General features: G+C 41.1%; 1 long non-coding RNA gene across 1 annotated transcript in view; it reads left to right on the forward strand.

The window, feature by feature from the left end:
• The window catches only part of LOC138680554 (uncharacterized), an 85,748-nt gene that overhangs the window by 57,865 nt on the left and 8,591 nt on the right, over positions 1 to 19,292 (forward strand). The window contains exon 2 of the long non-coding RNA XR_011321654.1: positions 6,055 to 6,126. This is a non-coding gene — a long non-coding RNA (uncharacterized lncRNA). The remainder of the gene's footprint in view (positions 1 to 6,054; positions 6,127 to 19,292) is intronic.

Here is a 19,292-nt window from a genome sequence, read left to right on the forward strand (position 1 = left end):
TTAGAAAAATAAAATAATTAAAAAAAATGATTTTTTCAGGAAGAATTTAGAAACCAAATAAAATAAAATGATTTTTTCAGGGAGAATTTAGAAAACAAATAAAACAAAAAATAGGCTTTCTATGGCCCACTGAGTGAGAGATGACGCACACAGGAGTCAGGAGTGGCACACAAGCCCAGAGGCCAATATTGTTGTCCCAATGATTGATGTAGTGATTTTTTCAGGTAGATTTTGGAACCCAAATCAAGGAAAAAAAATAATAGGCTTTCTATGGCCCACAATTGGAGAGAGAGAGGGAGATGGCACACCCAGGAGTCAAGACTGGCACACAAGCAGAAAGGGCAATATTAATCTCCCACTGATTTTTTTTTTTTTTTTTTTCAGGGAGACTTTAGAAAAAAAAAATAATAAAAAAAAATGATTTTTTCAGGAAGAAATTAGAAACCAAATAAAATAAAATGATTTTTTCAGGGAGAATTTAGAAAACAAATAAAACAAAAAATAGGCTTTCTATGGCCCACTGAGTGAGAGATGACGCACACAGGAGTCAGGAGTGGCACACAAGCCCAGAGGCCAATATTGTTGTCCCAATGATTGATGTAGTGATTTTTTCAGGTAGATTTTGGAACCCAAATCAAGGGAAAAAAATAATAGGCTTTCTATGGCCCACAATTGGCGAGAGAGAGAGAGATGGCACACCCAGGAGTCAAGACTGGCACACAAGGAGAAAGGGCAATATTAATCTCCCACTGATTTTTTTTTTTTTTTTTTTCAGGGAGACTTTAGAAAAATAAAATAATAAAAAAAAATGATTTTTTCAGGAAGAATTTAGAAACCAAATAAAATAAAATGATTTTTTCAGGGAGAATTTAGAAAACAAATAAAACAAAAATAGGCTTTCTATGGCCCACTGAGTGAGAGATGACGCACACAGGAGTCAGGAGTGGCACACAAGCCCAGAGGCCAATATTGTTCTCCCAATGATTGATGTACTGATTTTATCAGGTAGATTTTGGAACCCAAATCAAGGAAAAAAAATAATAGGCTTTCTATGGCCCACAATTGGAGAGAGAGAGAGAGATGGCACACCCAGGAGTCAAGACTGGCACACAAGCAGAAAGGGCAATATTAATCTCCCACTGATTTTTTTTTTTTTTTTTCAGGGAGACTTTAGAAAAATAAAATAATAAAAAAAATGATTTTTTCAGGAAGAATTTAGAAACCAAATAAAATAAAATGATTTTTTCAGGGAGAATTTAGAAAACAAATAAAACAAAAAATAGGCTTTCTATGGCCCACTGAGTGAGAGATGACGCACACAGGAGTCAGGAGTGGCACACAAGCCCAGAGGCCAATATTGTTCTCCCAATGATTGATGTAGTGATTTTTTCAGGTAGATTTTGGAACCCAAATCAAGCAAAAAAAATAATAGGCTTTCTATGGCCCACAATTGGAGAGAGAGAGAGAGATGGCACACCCAGGAGTCAAGACTGGCACACAAGCAGAAAGGGCAATATTAATCTCCTACTGATTTTTTTTTTTTTTTACAGGGAGACTTTAGAAAAAAAAAATAATTAAAAAAAATGATTTTTTTCAGGAAGAATTTAGAAACCAAATAAAATAAAATGATTTTTTCAGGGAGAATTTAGAAAACAAATAAAACAAAAAATAGGCTTTCTATGGCCCACTGAGTGAGAGATGACGCACACAGGAGTCAGGAGTGGCACACAAGCCCAGAGGCCAATATTGTTCTCCCAATGATTGATGTAGTGATTTTTTCAGGTAGATTTTGGAACCCAAATCAAGGAAAAAAAATAATAAGCTTTCTATGGCCCACAATTGGAGAGAGAGAGAGAGATGGCACACCCAGGAGTCAAGACTGGCACACAAGCAGAAAGGGCAATATTAATCTCCCACTGATTTTTTTTTTTTTTCAGGGAGACTTTAGAAAAATAAAATAATAAAAAAAATGATTTTTTCAGGAAGAATTTAGAAACCAAATAAAATAAAATGATTTTTTCAGGGAGAATTTAGAAAACAAATAAAACAAAAAATAGGCTTTCTATGGCCCACTGAGTGAGAGATGACGCACACAGGAGTCAGGAGTGGCACACAAGCCCAGAGGCCAATATTGTTCTCCCAATGATTGATGTAGTGATTTTTTCAGGTAGATTTTGGAACCCAAATCAAGCAAAAAAAATAATAGGCTTTCTATGGCCCACAATTGGAGAGAGAGAGAGAGATGGCACACCCAGGAGTCAAGACTGGCACACAAGCAGAAAGGGCAATATTAATCTCCCACTGATTTTTTTTTTTTTTTTTTCAGGGAGACTTTAGAAAAAAAAAATAATAAAAAAAAATGATTTTTTCAGGAAGAATTTAGAAACCAAATAAAATAAAATGATTTTTTCAGGGAGAATTTAGAAAACAAATAAAACAAAAAATAGGCTTTCTATGGCCCACTGAGTGAGAGATGACGCACACAGGAGTCAGGAGTGGCACACAAGCCCAGAGGCCAATATTGTTCTCCCAATGATTGATGTAGTGATTTTTTCAGGTAGATTTTGGAACCCAAATCAAGGAAAAAAAATAATAAGCTTTCTATGGCCCACAATTGGAGAGAGAGAGAGAGATGGCACACCCAGGAGTCAAGACTGGCACACAAGCAGAAAGGGCAATATTAATCTCCCACTGATTTTTTATTTTTTTTTCAGGGAGACTTTAGAAAAATAAAATAATTAAAAAAAATGATTTTTTCAGGAAGAATTTAGAAACCAAATAAAATAAAATGATTTTTTCAGGGAGAATTTAGAAAACAAATAAAACAAAAAATAGGCTTTCTATGGCCCACTGAGTGAGAGATGATGCACACAGGAGTCAGGAGTGGCTCACAAGCCCAGAGGCCAATATTGTTCTCCCAATGATTGATGTAGTGATTTTTTCAGGTAGATTTTGGAACCCAAATCAAGGAAAAAAAATAATAGGCTTTCTATGGCCCACAATTGGAGAGAGAGAGAGAGATGGCACACCCAGGAGTCAAGACTGGCACACAAGCAGAAAGGGCAATATTAATCTCCCACTGATTTTTTTTTTTTTTTTTTCAGGGAGACTTTAGAAAAATAAAATAATAAAAAAAAATGATTTTTTCAGGAAGAATTTAGAAACCAAATAAAATAAAATGATTTTTTCAGGGAGAATTTAGAAAACAAATAAAACAAAAAATAGGCTTTCTATGGCCCACTGAGTGAGAGATGACGCACACAGGAGTCAGGAGTAGCACACAAGCCCAGAGGCCAATATTGTTCTCCCAATGATTGATGTACTGATTTTATCAGGTAGATTTTGGAACCCAAATCAAGGAAAAAAAATAATAGGCTTTCTATGGCCCACAATTGGAGAGAGAGAGAGAGATGGCACACCCAGGAGTCAAGACTGGCACACAAGCAGAAAGGGCAATATTAATCTCCCACTGATTTTTTTTTTTTTTTTTCAGGGAGACTTTAGAAAAATAAAATAATAAAAAAAATGATTTTTTCAGGAAGAATTTAGAAACCAAATAAAATAAAATGATTTTTTCAGGGAGAATTTAGAAAACAAATAAAACAAAAAATAGGCTTTCTATGGCCCACTGAGTGAGAGATGACGCACACAGGAGTCAGGAGTGGCACACAAGCCCATAGGCCAATATTGTTCTCCCAATGATTGATGTAGTGATTTTTTCAGGTAGATTTTGGAACACAAATCAAGCAAAAAAAATAATAGGCTTTCTATGGCCCACAATTGGAGAGAGAGAGAGAGAGATGGCACACCCAGGAGTCAAGACTGGCACACAAGCAGAAAGGGCAATATTAATCTCCCACTGATTTTTTTTTTTTTTTTTTTCAGGGAGACTTTAGAAAAAAAAAATAATAAAAAAAAATGATTTTTTCAGGAAGAATTTAGAAACCAAATAAAATAAAATGATTTTTTCAGGGAGAATTTAGAAAACAAATACAACAAAAAATAGGCTTTCTATGGCCCACTGAGTGAGAGATGACGCACACAGGAGTCAGGAGTGGCACACAAGCCCAGAGGCCAATATTGTTCTCCCACTTTTTTTTTTTTTTTCAGGGAAAATTTATAAACCCAATAAAAAAAATAATAAATAGGCTTTCTATGGCCCACTATCTGAGAGAGAGAGAGAGATGGCACGCTTAGGACTGGCACACAAGCCCAAAGGCCAATATTAATCTCCCCTTTTTTTTCAGGGAGAATTTATAAAACCAAAAAAAATAAATAAATAGGCTTTCTATGGCCCACTATTTGTGAGAGAGATGGCACGCTCAGGACTGGCACACAAGCCCAAAGGCTAATATTAATCTCCCTTTTTTTTTCAGGGAGAATTTATAAAACCAAAAAAATAAACATAAATAGGCTTTCTATGGCCCACTATTTGTGAGAGAGATGGCACGCTTAGGACTGGCACACAAGCCCAAAGGCCAATATTAATCTCCCACTGATTTATTTATTGATTTTTTCAGGTAGAATTTAGAACCCAAATAAAGCAAAAAAAAAAAATAGGCTTTCTATGGCCCACTGAGTGAGTGATGATGCACACAGGAGTCAGGAGTGGCACACAAGCCCTGAGGCCAATATTTTTCTCCCACTGATTGATGTAGTGATTTTTTCAGGTAGATTTTGGAACCCAAATCAAGCAAAAAAATAAATAGGCTTTCTATGGCCCACTGACTGAGAGATGGCACACACAGGAGTCAGGAGTGGCACACAAGCCCTGAGGCCAATATTTTTCTCCCACTGATTGATGTAGTGATTTTTTCAGGTAGATTTTAGAACCCAAATCAAGCAAAAAAATAAATAGGCTTTCTATGGCCCACTGAGTGAGAGATGGCACTCTAGCAGAAATGCCAATCTTAATCTCCCACAAAAAAAAAAAAAGGAACTGTCCTTCAATTACTATCTCCCTGCAGTAATCTCAGCCAGGTATGGCAGGCAGCAATAAGGAGTGGACTGAAGCACAAATTAAATAAAAAGTGTGGACAAACAAACAAGATAGCTGTGCAGAAAGGAAGGAACAAGAGGATTTGTGCTTTGAAAAAAGCAGTTGGTTTGCACAGCGGCGTACACACAGCAATGCAGCTATCAGGGAGCCTTCTAGGGCAGCCCAATGAGCTACAGCGCTGAGGAAAAAAAAAATGTAGCTTCCACTGTCCCTGCACACCGAAGGTGGTGTTGGACAGTGCAAATCGCTGCAGCACAAGCGGTTTGGTGGTTAATGGACCCTGCCTAACGCTATCCCTGCTTCTGACGAAGCGGCAGCAAGCTCAGATCAGCAGCAGTAACATGGCGGTCGGCGGGAACGCCCCTTTATAGCCCCTGTGACGCCGCAGACAGCAAGCCAATCACTGCAATGCCCTTCTCTAAGATGGTGGGGACCAGGACCTATGTCATCACGCTGCCCACACTCTGCGTTTACCTACATTGGCTGAGAAATGGCGCCTTTCGCGTCATTGAAACGCGACTTTGGCGCGAAAGTCGCGTACCGCATGGCCGACCCCGCACAGGGGTCGGATCGGGTTTCATGAAACCCGACTTTGCCAAAAGTCGGTGACTTTTGAAAATGAACGACCTGTTTCGCTCAACCCTACTTATGACCATGTGATATTTCAATTTTTCTTTTTTAATAAATTTGCAAAAATTTCTACATTTCTGTTTTTTTCAGTCAAGATGGGGTGCAGAGTGTACATTAATGTGAAAAAAATGAAGTTTTTTGAATTTACCAAATGGCTGCAATGAAACAAAGAGTGAAGCATTTAAAGGGGTCTGAATACTTTCCGTACCCACTGTACATGCATATGTATAGATATATACATATGTACAGTACAGACCAAAATTTTGGACACACCTTCTCATTTAAAGATTTTGCAGTATTTTCATGACTATGAAAATTGTACATTCACACTGAAGGCATCAAAACTATGAATTAACACATGTGTACTGTAATTATATACTTAACAAAAAAGTGTGAAACAACTAAAAATATGTCTTATATTCTAGGTTCTTCAAACTAGCCACCTTTTGCTTTGATGACTGCTTTGCACACTCTTGGCATTCTCTTGATCATGAAAGGTCAGTATGTCATATTTTTTATAATCGCAGCAGCAACATATGGGGCATATTATTCTATGGAGCATCTTATGGGGCCATCAAACCTTTATGGAGCAGCATATGGGGCATAATATGTGATGGAGCATCTTATTGGTCCATCAACCTTTGTGCAGTATTATATAGGGCATAATATTCTATGAAGCATCTTATGGGGCCCATCAATAACTTTTTATGCAGCATTATATGGGGCATATTTTAATATGGAGCATCTTATGGGGCCCATCATGAACTTTATGGAGCATTATATGGGGCTCCTGATTCAATATGGATACTCAAAAACACTTAACCTACTGATGTCTCAATTAATTTTACTTTGATTGGTATCTATTTTTATTTTTTAAATTTACCAGTACCTGCTGCATTTCCCACCCTAAGCTTATACTCGAGTCAATAAGTTTTCACAGTTTTTTGTGGCAAAATTAAGGGTCTCGATTTATACTCGGGTCGCCTTATACTCGAGTATATACGGTATATGCAAGCTTTCCGAGCACAGGGGCTCCTTCTTCATGCAGGTTTACAAATGAATTAATAAGACAAGAGCACAACATTTAAGTGATATTACAACAGGACATTTGTTCATGAGGTAGAAGGGGGATGCTCCGTAAAGATAAGCCGAGGAAATCAAACTAGGGTTTTTGAAATGGAGAGGCGGTGGGAATGTTCCCTTAGTTATGTGGAATCCGTCTGGTGGAGGTGTGAATTGTGACCGTGTAATGAGTCATAAATCCAGGTATTAAAGAGAGCTCTATTGTCAAAGAATTGAACATACCGTATATACTTGAGTGTAAGCCGAGATTTTCAGCCCATTTTTTAAGGCTGAAATTGCCCCTCTCTTCTTATACTTGAGTCATTGTCCCAGGGGGTCAGAGGTGGAGGGGGAGCGACAGCTGTCACATCATACTCACCTGCTCCCGGCATGCATGTCCCTGCTTCTCGGATGCGGTGGTTTCTCCTGGCACCGGCAGCTCTTCCTGTGTTCAGCGGTCACATGGTACCGCTCATTAAAGTAATGAATATGGACGCGACTCCACTACCATAGGGGTGTAGTGCATATTCATTACTTTAATGAGCGGTACCAGTGACTTCTGAACACCGGAACAAGCTGCCGGCCCCGGAGAGACCATCGCATCGGAGAAGCTGCCAGGGACCGCATCGGGAGGGTGAGTATGATGGGGGAGGGTGAGTATTGCGATATTCACCTATCCCCGTTCCATCGCCTGGCTCTGTCTTCCGCATCCTCTGGCTGTGACTTTCAGGTCAGAGGGTGCCATGACGTTTTTAGTGTGCGCGCCGCCCTATGCCTGAACAGTCACTGCAGAGAGCCGGAAGATAGAGCGGCATGCGGCGGTGGAACGGGGACAGGTGAATATCACAAGTGCCGGTGTCCCGCCTGCTCAGGACAAGAGGTGAGTATGTCATTTTTTTTAATCGCAGCAGCAGAAGCATATGGGGCATAATATTTTATTGAGCATCTTATGGGGCCATAATCAACCTTTATGTAGTATTGTATGGGGCAAATGTTTCTATGGAACGTCTTATAGGGCAATAAACAGCCTTTATGCAGCATTATATAGGGCAAATGTTTCTGTGGAGCATCTTATAGGGGCCAAAATCAACCTTTTTGCAGAATTACATGGGGCAAATGTTTCTATGGAGCATCTTATGGGGCCATAATCAACTTTTGTGCAGCATTATATGGGGCATATTCTTGTATGAAGCATCTTATGGGACCCATCATAAACTTTATGGAGCATTATATGGGGTGTATTTTGTATGGAGCATTATATGAGGATCCTGATTCAATATGGATATTCAAAAACAACCTACTGATGTCTCAATTAATTTTACTTTTATTGGTATCTATTTTTATTTTTTAAATTTACCAGTAGCTGCTGCATTTCCCACCCTAGGCTTATACTCGAGTCATTAAGTTTTCCCAGTTTTTTGCGGCAAAATTAGGGGTCTCGGATTATACTCGGGTCGGCTTATACTCGAGTATATACGGTAATTATCGTTTTGAATTCCCTAAATTCTCTCTGTTTTCCTTAAAATTACCTTTTAGCATTAAGACTTTTAAATCTGTCATGTTCAACTCTTTGACAATAGGACTAAATTTACCATTCCCACCGCCTCTTCATTTCACTGTATACATATTTTTATATGTATACAGCTCTGGCAAAAATTACGAGACCATTGCAAAAGTTCAGTTTGTCTGATTTTTCTCTTTATAGGTATATTTTTGAGTAAAATGTAATTGTTTCTTTTATTCTATAAACTATTGACAACATGTCTCCGAATTTCCAAGCAATACATTTTGCATTTTTTTTTCTGAAAAAGAAAAATGGTCAAAATTAAAAAAAAACCCAGTGCTTTCAGACCTCAAATAATGCAACAAAAACAAGTTCATAATCATTTAGAAGCAACAATACTAATGTTTTAAATCAGGAAGAGTTCAGAAATCAATACTTTGTGGAATGGCCATGATTTTTAATCACATCTTTCATGCATCTTGTCATGCTTTCCACCAGTCTTTCACACTGCTTTTGGCTCAAAAATGTAAGCAGTTCTTCTTTGATGGCTTGTGACTATCCAGCATCCTCTTGATTACATTCCAGAGATTTTCAATGGGGTTCAGGTCTGGAGATTGGGCTGCCCATTACAGGGTTTTGATGTGGTGGTCTCTTAATTTTTGCCAGAGCTTTATATATACACACACACACATTGTAATATTATTGAAGCAAGCATATTCGATATATATATGTGATTTATAAATCTACCATATCAGAGGTAATGAATCATAAATATGCATCGAGGACAGTAAGGGGCCAGCTGCCAAACGAAAATCAAACAAAGAAACCAGAACCAGGCAACCATAAAGTCCCATAAAAGTATAAATCTTTATTAGAAAACATTAAAACCACCAGATGAGGTACAGTGATGCAAAATGGAGGAACAGATATGCATTCCTAATGGTCATGACAAACGGGCCAGGACACCCACACATAAACTGCCCAGATTCGGCAATATGCCTTTATGTTGAAAAGCTCATAGCTGCTAGAATAACTAATCATGGAACAGTGCCATAATATAATAATTAGTCACAATCCATCTTCAATGCTCTTATTGAGAGAAGGAGGCTGTTGGCAAAAATCTCAACATACATGATCCCATTTATCCTCCCTTCAATACTGTGCAGTCATCCTGCCTCATGGTTGGGACGGTGTTCTTGGGGTTGTACTTATCCTTCTCCTTCCTCCAAATTTGGCGACTGGAGTTGATACGAAAAAGTTCTATTTTGGTCTCATCTGACCATATGACCTTCTCCCATGCCTCCTCTTTATCATCCATATGGTCATTGGTGAACTTGAAACGGGCCTGGACATTTGCTGGCATGAGCAGGAGGACCTTGCGTGCCTGCAGGATTTTTATTCCAAGACAGCGTAGTGTGTTACTAATGGTAATATTTAAGACTGTGGTACCAGCTCTCTTCAGGTCATTGACCTGGTCCTCCTGTGTACTTCTGGACTGATTCCTGACCTTTCTCAGAGTCATCCTTACTCCACGAGGCGAGATCTTGCATGAAGCCCCAGAACGTGGAAAATTGACAGTCATCTTGTGTTTCTTCAATTTTCTAATAATTATGCCAACAGTTGTTGCCTTCTCACCGAGCTGCTTGTCCTGTAGCCCATCTCAACCTTGTGCAGGTCTACAATATTGTCTATGGTTTCCTTAGACAGCTCTTTGTTCTTGGCCATGGGGAAGAGATTGGAGTGTGATTGATTGAATGCGTGGACAGGTATCTTTTATACAAGTAACGAGTACAAACCGGAGCTATTAATATTGGTAATGAGTACAGAGTAGGAGGGCTTTTTAAAGAAAAATTAATGGGTCTGTGAGAGCAAGAATTCTTGCTGGTTGGTGATCAAATACTTATTCCATGCAATAAAATACAATGTAATTATGTAAAAAAATCATACAATATGATTTTCGGTATTTATTTTTAGATTCTGTCTCTCACAAGTGAAGTGTACCTACGATAAAAATTACAGACCTCTACATTCTTTGTAGGTGGGAAAACTTGCAAAATCGGCAGTGTATCAAATACACATCTTCCCCACTGTATGTATGAATACAATAGGGCTCAATTAAACACTATTTATATTGTATAGCAGGGAATGCTACGAAGCTATTAATGTAGTCAGTGCATATTTAATAGGCAATGTATCTATATCCTCTCCAGTTACATGTGGGCGCAGGAGCAAAAAACATACTACACCACCTATACTTATAGCAGCAGGTCTCTATAATATCTGTATTGCAGGTCAGCTAAATGTCAGCATTTTTCTCCTATCATAATATAGCAGAGGTTGATCATTTCAGGATGTGATACTTGATATACCTTATAATCATGTTATACTTATGTTTATATAGTTGCAATCATCTCTCAGCAACTGTGTGCTTTATTGATCGATATTCCCAGTCACCCTGTAATAGACCAAATCGTCTGCTGTGCTCTCTAATGGGAAGGAGCAGGCCTATTAGTGCCCTGGTTATGGGAATCAATACGCCTGTAATCTTTTTAGAACATCACTGTCACTTGTATCACAGCACTGCTCTATCAGGCATCAGCCAACTATGTACGGCAAATGTCAAACCGCTTTATACTTAGCATCACCTATCACATTCAAGCAGAAGTCTATACAGACATACACACTGCTCATTTCACATAACGTTCCTGGTATAGTGCTCTGTGTATCTATTATCCAATGATCGCACAGGCTCGGGTTTGTTTAAGCAATCAATATATGGCAACTGGTCAATTGATTCAAGCATTTAGATAATTCTAAGAATTGTACTTAGGTTAATAGTCTGCCATTTCAACATGGCAATTGATTAAGTTTATAAAACATGTCAAAATATTCAAAGTATCTCTTTCTTTCTATAAAAAATTAGGAGCAGGAGTATCTAAATACATACAGTGGGTACAGAAAGTATTCAGACCCCAATAAATTTTTCACTCTTTGTTTCATTGCAGCCATTTGGTAATTTCAAAAAACTTCATTTTTTCACATTAATGTACACTCTGAACCCCATATTGACTGAAAAAAACAGAAATGTAGAAATTGTTGCAAATTTAATAAACAAGAAAAACTGAAATATCGAATAGTCATAAGTATTCAAACCCTTTGCTCAGACACTCATATTTAAGTCACATGATGTCCAGCTCCTTGTGATCCTACTTGAGATTGTTCTACTACTTCATTGGAGTCCAGCTGTGTTTAATTAAACTTATAGGACTTGATTTGGAAAGGCACACAGCTCACAGTGCATGTCTGACCAAATGAGAATCACGAAGTCAAAGGAACTGGCCAAGGAGCTCAGAGACAGAATTGTGGCAAGGCACAGATCTGTCCAAGGTTACAACAGAATTTCTGCAGTACTCAAGGTTCCTAAGAGCACAGTGGCCTCCCTAATCCTTGAATGGAAGAAGTTTGGGACCACCAGAAGTCTTCCTAGACCTGGCCATCCAGCAAAACTGAACAATCGTGAGAGAAGAGCCTTGGTGAGAGAGGTAAAGAAGAACCCCAAGATCAGGCTCCAGTGATTCAGTAGGGAGATGGGAGAAAGTTCCACAAAGTCAACTATCACTGCAGCCCTCCACCAGTCGGCCATTATGGCAGAGTGGCCCTATGGAAGCCTCTCCTCAGTGCAAGATATATGAAAGTCCGCATAGAGTTTGCTAAAAAAACACATGAAGGACTCCCAGACTATGAGAAATAAGATTCTCTGGTCTGATGAGACGAAGATAGACCTTTTTGGTGATAATTCTAAGCGGTATGTTTGGAGAAAACCAGGCACTGCTCATCACCTGCCCAATATAATCCCAACAGTGAAACATGGTGGTGACAACATCATGCTATGGGGGTGTTTTTCAGCTGCAGGGACAGGACGACTGGTTGTCATTGAAGGAAACATTAATGCGGGCAAGTACAGAGATATCCTGGATGAAAACCTCTTCAGAGTGCTCTGGACCTCAGACTTGGCCGAAGGTTCACCTTCCAACAAGATAATGATGCTAAGCACACAGCTAAAATAACAAAGGAGTGGTTTCAGAACAACTCTGTGACCATTCTTGACTGGCCCCGCCAGAGCCCTGACCTAAACCCAATTGAGCTTATCTTGAAAGATCTGAAAATGGCTGTCCACCAACGTTCACCATCCATCCTGACAGAACTGGAGAGGATCTGCAAGGAACAATGGCAGAGGATCCCCAAATCCAGGTGTGAAAAACTTGTTCCATCATTCCCAAGAAGACTCATGGCTTTACTAGTTCAAAAGAGTGATTCTAGTCAATACTGAGCAAAGGGTCTGAATACTTATGACCATGTGATATTGCAGTATTTCTTTTTTAATAAGTTTACAAAAATTACTACATTTCTGTTTTTTTTCAGTCAAGATGAGGTGCAGAGTGTAAATTAATGAGAAAAAAATGAACTTTTTTGAATTTACCAAATTGCTGCAATGAAACAAATAGTGAAAAATTTAAAAGGGTATGAATACTTTCCTTACCCACTGTACTGTATGTATATATATTTATATTTGTATGTATTGACATCACTAATTGAAGAAAAATAAAATAACAATATAAAATAAACAGTTCAAAGTTGCTGTAGCAAAAATTAACCCCTTCATGACCCAGCCTATTTTGACCTTAAAGACCTTGCCGTTTTTTGCAATTCTGACCAGTGTCCCTTTATGAGGTAATAACTCAGGAACGCTTCAATGGATCCTAGCCGTTCTGAGATTGTTTTTTCGTGACATATTGGGCTTCATGTTAGTGGTAAATTTAGGTCAATAAATTCTGTGTTTATTTGTGATAAAAACGGAAATTTGGCGAAAATTTTGAAAATTTCGCAATTTTCACATTTTTAATTTTTATTCTGTTAAACCAGAGAGTTATGTGACTCAAAATAGTTAATAAATAACATTTCCCACATATCTACTTTACATCAGCACAATTTTGGAAACAAAATTTTTTTTTGCTAGGAAGTTATAAGGGTTAAAATTTGACCAGCGATTTCTCATTTTTACAACGAAATTTACAAAACCATTGTTTTTAGGGACCACCTCACATTTGAAGTCAGTTTGAGGGGTCTATATGGCTGAAAATACCCAAAAGTGACACCATTCTAAAAACTGCACCCCTCAAGGTGCACAAAACCACATTCAAGAAGTTTATTAACCCTTTAGGTGCTTCACAGCAGCAGAAGCAACATGGAAGGAAAAAATGAACATTTAACTTTTTAGTCACAAAAATGATTTTTCAGCAACAATTTTTTTATTTTCCCAATGGTAAAAGGAGAAACTGAACAACGAAAGTTGTTGTCCAATTTGTCCTGAGTACGCTGATACCTCATTTGTGGGGGTAAACCACTGTTTGGGCGCACGGCAGGGCTTGGATGGAAGGAGCACCATTTGACTTTTTGAATGAAAAATTGGCTGCACTCTTTAGCGGACACCATGTCGCGTTTGGAGAGCCCCCGTGTGCCTAAAAATTGGAGCTCACCCACAAGTGACCCCATTTTGGAAACTAGACGCCCCAAGGAACTTATCTAGATGCATAGTGAGCCCTTTAAACCCCCAGGAGCTTCACAAATTGATCTGTAAAAATGAAAAAGTACTTTTTTTTCACAAAAAAATTCTTTTAGCCTCAATTTTTTCATTTTCACATGGGCAACAGGATAAAATGGATCCTAAAATTTGTTGGGCAATTTCTCCTGAGTACACCGATACCTCACATGTCGGGGTAAACCACTGTTTGGGCACATGGTAAGGCTCGGAAGGGAAGGAGCGTCATTTGACTTTTTGAATGAAAAATTATCTCCATCGTTAGCGGACACCATGTCGCGTTTGGAGAGACCCTGTGTGCCTAAACATTGGAGCTCCCCCACAAGTGACCCCATTTTGGAAACTGGACCCCCCAAGGAACTTATCTAGATGCCTAGTGAGCACTTTAAACCCTCAGGTGTTTCACAAATTGATCCGTAAAAATGAAAAAGTACTTTTTTTTCACAAAAAATTTCTTTCGACTCAATTTTTTCATTTTCACATGGGCAATAGGATAAAATGGATCCTAAAATTTGTTGAGCAATTTCTCCCGAGTACGCCGATACCTCATATGTGGGGGTAAACCACTGTTTGGGCACACGGCAGGGCTCGGAAGGGAAGGCGCGCCTTTTGACTTTTTGAATGGAAAATTAGCTCCAATTGTTAGCGGACACCATGTCGCGTTTGGAGAGCCCCTGTGTGCCTATGCATTGGAGCTCCCCCACAAGTGACCCTATTTTGGAAACTAGACCCCCCAAGGAACTTATCTAGATGCATACTGAGCACTTTAAACCCCCAGGTGCTTCACAGAAGTTTATAATGCAGAGCCATGAAAATAAAAAATAATTTTTATTTTCTCAAAAATGATTTTTTAGCCCGCATTTTTTTATTTTCCCAAGGTTAACAGGAGAAATTTGACCCCAAAAGTTGTTGTCCAGTTTCTCCTGAGTACGCTGATACCCCATGTGTGGGGGTAAACCACTGTTTGGGCACACGTCGGGGCTCAGAAGGGAAGTAGTGACTTTTGAAATGCAGACTTTGATGGAATGGTCTGCGGGCGTCACGTTGCGTTTGCAGAGCCCCTGGTGTGCCTAAACAGTAGAAACCCCCCACAAGTGACCCTATTTTGGAAACTAGACCACCCAAGGAACTTATCTAGATATGTGGTGAGCACTTTGAACCCCCAAGTGCTTCACAGACGTTTACAACGCAGAGCCGTGAAAATAAAAAATCATTTTTCTTTCCTCAAAAATGATGTTTTAGCAAGCAATTTTTTATTTTCTCAAGGGTAACAGGAGAAACTGGACCCCAGTAATTGTTGCGCAGTTTGTCCTGAGTATGCTGGTACCCCATATGTGGGGGTAAACCACTGTTTGGGCACACGTCGGGGCTCGGAAGTGAGGGAGCACCATTTGACTTTTTGAATACAAGATTGGCTGGAATCAATGGTGGCGCCATGTTGCGTTTGGAGACCCCCTGATGTGCCTAAACAGTGGAAACCCCTCAATTCTGATGCCAACAAACCCCTAACCCTTATCCCAACTGTAGCCGTAACCCTAATCACAACCCTAACCCCAACACACCCCTAACCACAACCCTAACCCCAACACACCCCTAACCCTAACCACAACCCTAATTCCAACCCAACCCTAACCCTAAGGCTATGTGCCAACGTTGCGGATTCGTGTGAGATATTTCCGCACCATTTTTGAAAAATCCGCGGGTAAAAGGCACTGCGTTTTACCTGCGGATTTACCGCGGATTGCCAGTGTTTTTTGTGCGGATTTCACCTGTGGATTCCTATTGAGGAACAGGTGTAAAACGCTGCGGAATCCGCACAAAGAATTGACATGCTGCGGAAAATACAACGCAGCGTTTCCGCGTGGTATTTTCCGCACCATGGGCACAGCGGATTAGGTTTTCCATATGTTTACATGGTACTGTAAACCTGATGGAACACTGCTGCGGATCCGCAGCCAAATCCGCACCATGTGCACATAGCCTAATTCTAAAGGTATGTGCACACGCTGCGGAAAACGCTGCGGATCCGCAGCAGTTTCCCATGAGTTTACAGTTCAATGTAAACCTATGGGAAACAAAAATCGCTGTACACATGCTGCAGAAAAACTGCACGGAAACGCAGCGGTTTACATTCCGCAGCATGTCACTTCTTTCTGCGGATTCCGCAGTGGTTTTACAACTGCTCCAATAGAAAATCGTAGTTGTAAAACCGCAGTGAAATGCACAGAAAAACCGCGGTAAATCCACAGCGGTTTAGCACTGCGGATTTATCAAATCCTCTGCGGAAAAATCCGCAGAGGACCAGAATACGTGTGCACATCCCGAACCCTAACCCTACCCCTAACCCTACCCCTAACCCTACCCCTAACCCTAACCCTACCCCTAACCCTACCCCTAACCCTACCCCTACCCCTAACCCTACCCCTACCCCTACCCCTAACCCTAGTTCTTACCCCAACCTTAGTGAAAAAAAAAATTCTTTATTTTTTTTATTGTCCCTACCTATGGGGGTGACAAAGGGGGGGGGGGTCATTTACTTTTTTTTATTTTGATCACTGAGATAGGAAATATCTCAGTGATCAAAATTCACTCTGGAACGAATCTGCCGGCCGGCAGATTCGGCGGGCGCACTGCACATGCGCCCGCCATTTTGGAAGATGGTGGCGCCCAGGAAAGATGACGGACGGACCCCGGGAGGCTCGGTAAGTATAAGGGGGGGGAAGATCAGGGCACGGGATCGCAGTGCGGGGGGTGGATCGGAGTGCGGGGGGGGTTTGATTGGAGCACGGGGGTGTGATTGGAGCACGGGGCAGCGGGCAGGAGGACGGGGGAGCGGAGCACAGGACGGAGGGAAGCAGACCACAGATCGGGGGGCTGGGGGGGCGATCGGTGGGGTGGGGTGGGGGCACATAAGTGTTTCCAGCCATGGCCGATGATATTGCAGCATCGGCCATGGCTGGATTGTAATATTTCACCAGTTTTTTAGGTGAAATATTACAAATCGCTCTGACTGGCAGTTTCACTTTCAACAGCCAATCAGAGCGATCGTAGCCACGGGGGGGGGGTGAAGCCACCCCCCCTGGGCTAAACTACCACTCCCCTGTCCCTGCAGATCGGGTGAAATGGGAGTTAACCCTTTCTCCCGATCTGCAGGGACGCGATCATTCTGTGACACAGCATATGCGTCACAGGTCGGATTGGCACCGACTTTCATGACGCATACGCTGTGTCACAGGTCGGGAAGGGGTTAAGAGACCACCACATCAAAACCCTGTCATAGGCAGCCCAATCTCCAGACTTGAACCCCATTGATAACCTCTGGAATGTAATCAAGAGGATGATGGATAGTCACAAGCCATCAAACAAAGTAGAACTACTTACATTTTTGAGCCAAAAGCAGTGTGAAAAACTGGTGGAAAGCATGCCAAGACGCATGAAAGCTGTGATTAAAAGTCATGGTTATTCCACAAAATATTGATTTCTGAACTCTTCCTGGGTTAGAACATTAGTATTGTTGTTTCTAAATGATTATGAACTTGTTTTCTTTGCATTATTTGAGATCTGAAAGCACTTTTTTTTTAATTTTGACCATTTTTCTTATTCAGAAAAAAAAATACAAAATTTATTGCTTGGAAATTCGGAGACATGTTGTCAGAAGTTTATAGAATAAAAGAAAATTTTACTCAAAAATATACCTATAAAGAGAAAAATCAGACAAACTGAACATTTTGCAGTGGTCTTTTAATTTTTGCAAAAGCTGTATATGCAGCGCCCCAGAGTCCTAGTCGTTGCAGTAATGTTGTTCTTCCACCAGGGGAGCGATGTTACGTCTGATGGCACCAAAGGAGTTCACCCTGCCAGGTGTCACAGCCACACACACACTTCACACGCCGGCCACCAGGGGGAGCTAAGGGTTCTATCTATTAGGCCACTCCTCACACTTGGGTAAAACTGGGGGTTTGGTTATTAAGTGAGGGCAGTTAGAGTGAGAAGGAGTTGGAGAAGGAGCCAGGAGGAGGAGAGGAGCAGACTGGGCTCGGCCCAGGAAAAGGAAAGAAGGACACGGAGCTGCGCCTGCAACCCATGCGGCAGCCTCCTAAGAGAGGACAAGAAAGGAAGTGTGTCGTAGTGAGTGAGCACAGAAGTCGTAGTAACAGGAGTATAACACCAGTGGGAGACCAGCTAGAAGCAGGCTGCCTCCCACTGAGCGCACATCCGGTGGCCGGAACACCGAGGGAGTAATAGACTCTACGCTTTACTTCAGAGACTGGCAGGACAGTCGATTCCAAGTTGGCTGTTCGACCTAAGAACCTAAGCAGACAAGGTGGCAGCGCGGAGGAGGGGTGACGCTAGGGTCCCTATAAAATAGCCTCAGGCCACCACCATCATACGGGTTGGTCCTATCCATCTTGGTGACAGAGTTAGAAGAGTAACAAGAGTGAGGACCTTATGGTAGCTAATGCAAGTAAGGACCTACTACGTTACTGTGCGCAAGGGGAAGGCTACTGATTTCCACCTGGATAAGGGGACTCTGGAATTGCCATCAGACCGGCCGGACTCTGCCTACCCTGTCATCTGGCACCCTGGACTGTGGATGCTGAAGCCTTCAGTAAAGGTAAAGAGACTGCACCCATTGTGTCCTCGTTATTCACCACACCTTGCACCATCCACCATCACCATCTACAATTCTGGGAAGCCCTGGGGATATACTTCACCTGTGGGAAAGTTTACCATCTAGCTGCCCTTCCATTACCCCAGCGGACCCCTATGCAGCGTCGGTCTCCCTGACCGAATACCACAGGTGGCATCACGAACACTACCGTTATCTACAAACTATTCCCCTTTTATTTGGGCGCCCCTCATAGGGCCACAGTTCGGGTCGGGCCACCGTGACATCCCAGCTGAGGGACCTGAAGGACCCGGTACCGAGTACCCCATTGCCCTTATGTGGGGGCGCGGCATATATATATACAGTACAGACCAAACGTTTGGACGCAGCTTCTCATTTAAAGATTTTTCTGTATTTTCAGGACTATGAAAATTGTACATTCACACTGAAGGCATCAAAACTATGAATTAACACATGTGGAATTATATACTTAACAAAAAGTGTGAAACTGCTGAAATTATGTCTTATATTCTAGGTTCATCAAAGAAGCCACCTTTTGCTTTGATGACTGCTTTGCACACTCTTGGCATTCTCTTGATGAGCTTCAAAAGGTAGTCGCCAGGAATGGTCCTCCAACAATCTTGAAGGAGTTCAAAGAGGTGCTTAGCACTTGTTGGCCCTTTTGCCTTCACTCTGCGGTCCAGCTCACCCCAAACCATCTCGATTGGGTTCAAGTCTGGTGACTGTGGAGGCCAGGTCATCTGGCGTAGCACCCCATCGCTCTCCTTCTTGGTCAAATAGCCCTTATACAGCCTGGAGGTGTGTTTGGGGTCATTGTCCTGTTGAAAAATAAATGATGGTCCAACTAAACACAAACCGGATGGAATAG

This window comes from Ranitomeya imitator, chromosome 5 (genome assembly GCF_032444005.1).
Source record: "Ranitomeya imitator isolate aRanImi1 chromosome 5, aRanImi1.pri, whole genome shotgun sequence".
NCBI lineage: Eukaryota > Metazoa > Chordata > Amphibia > Anura > Dendrobatidae > Ranitomeya > Ranitomeya imitator.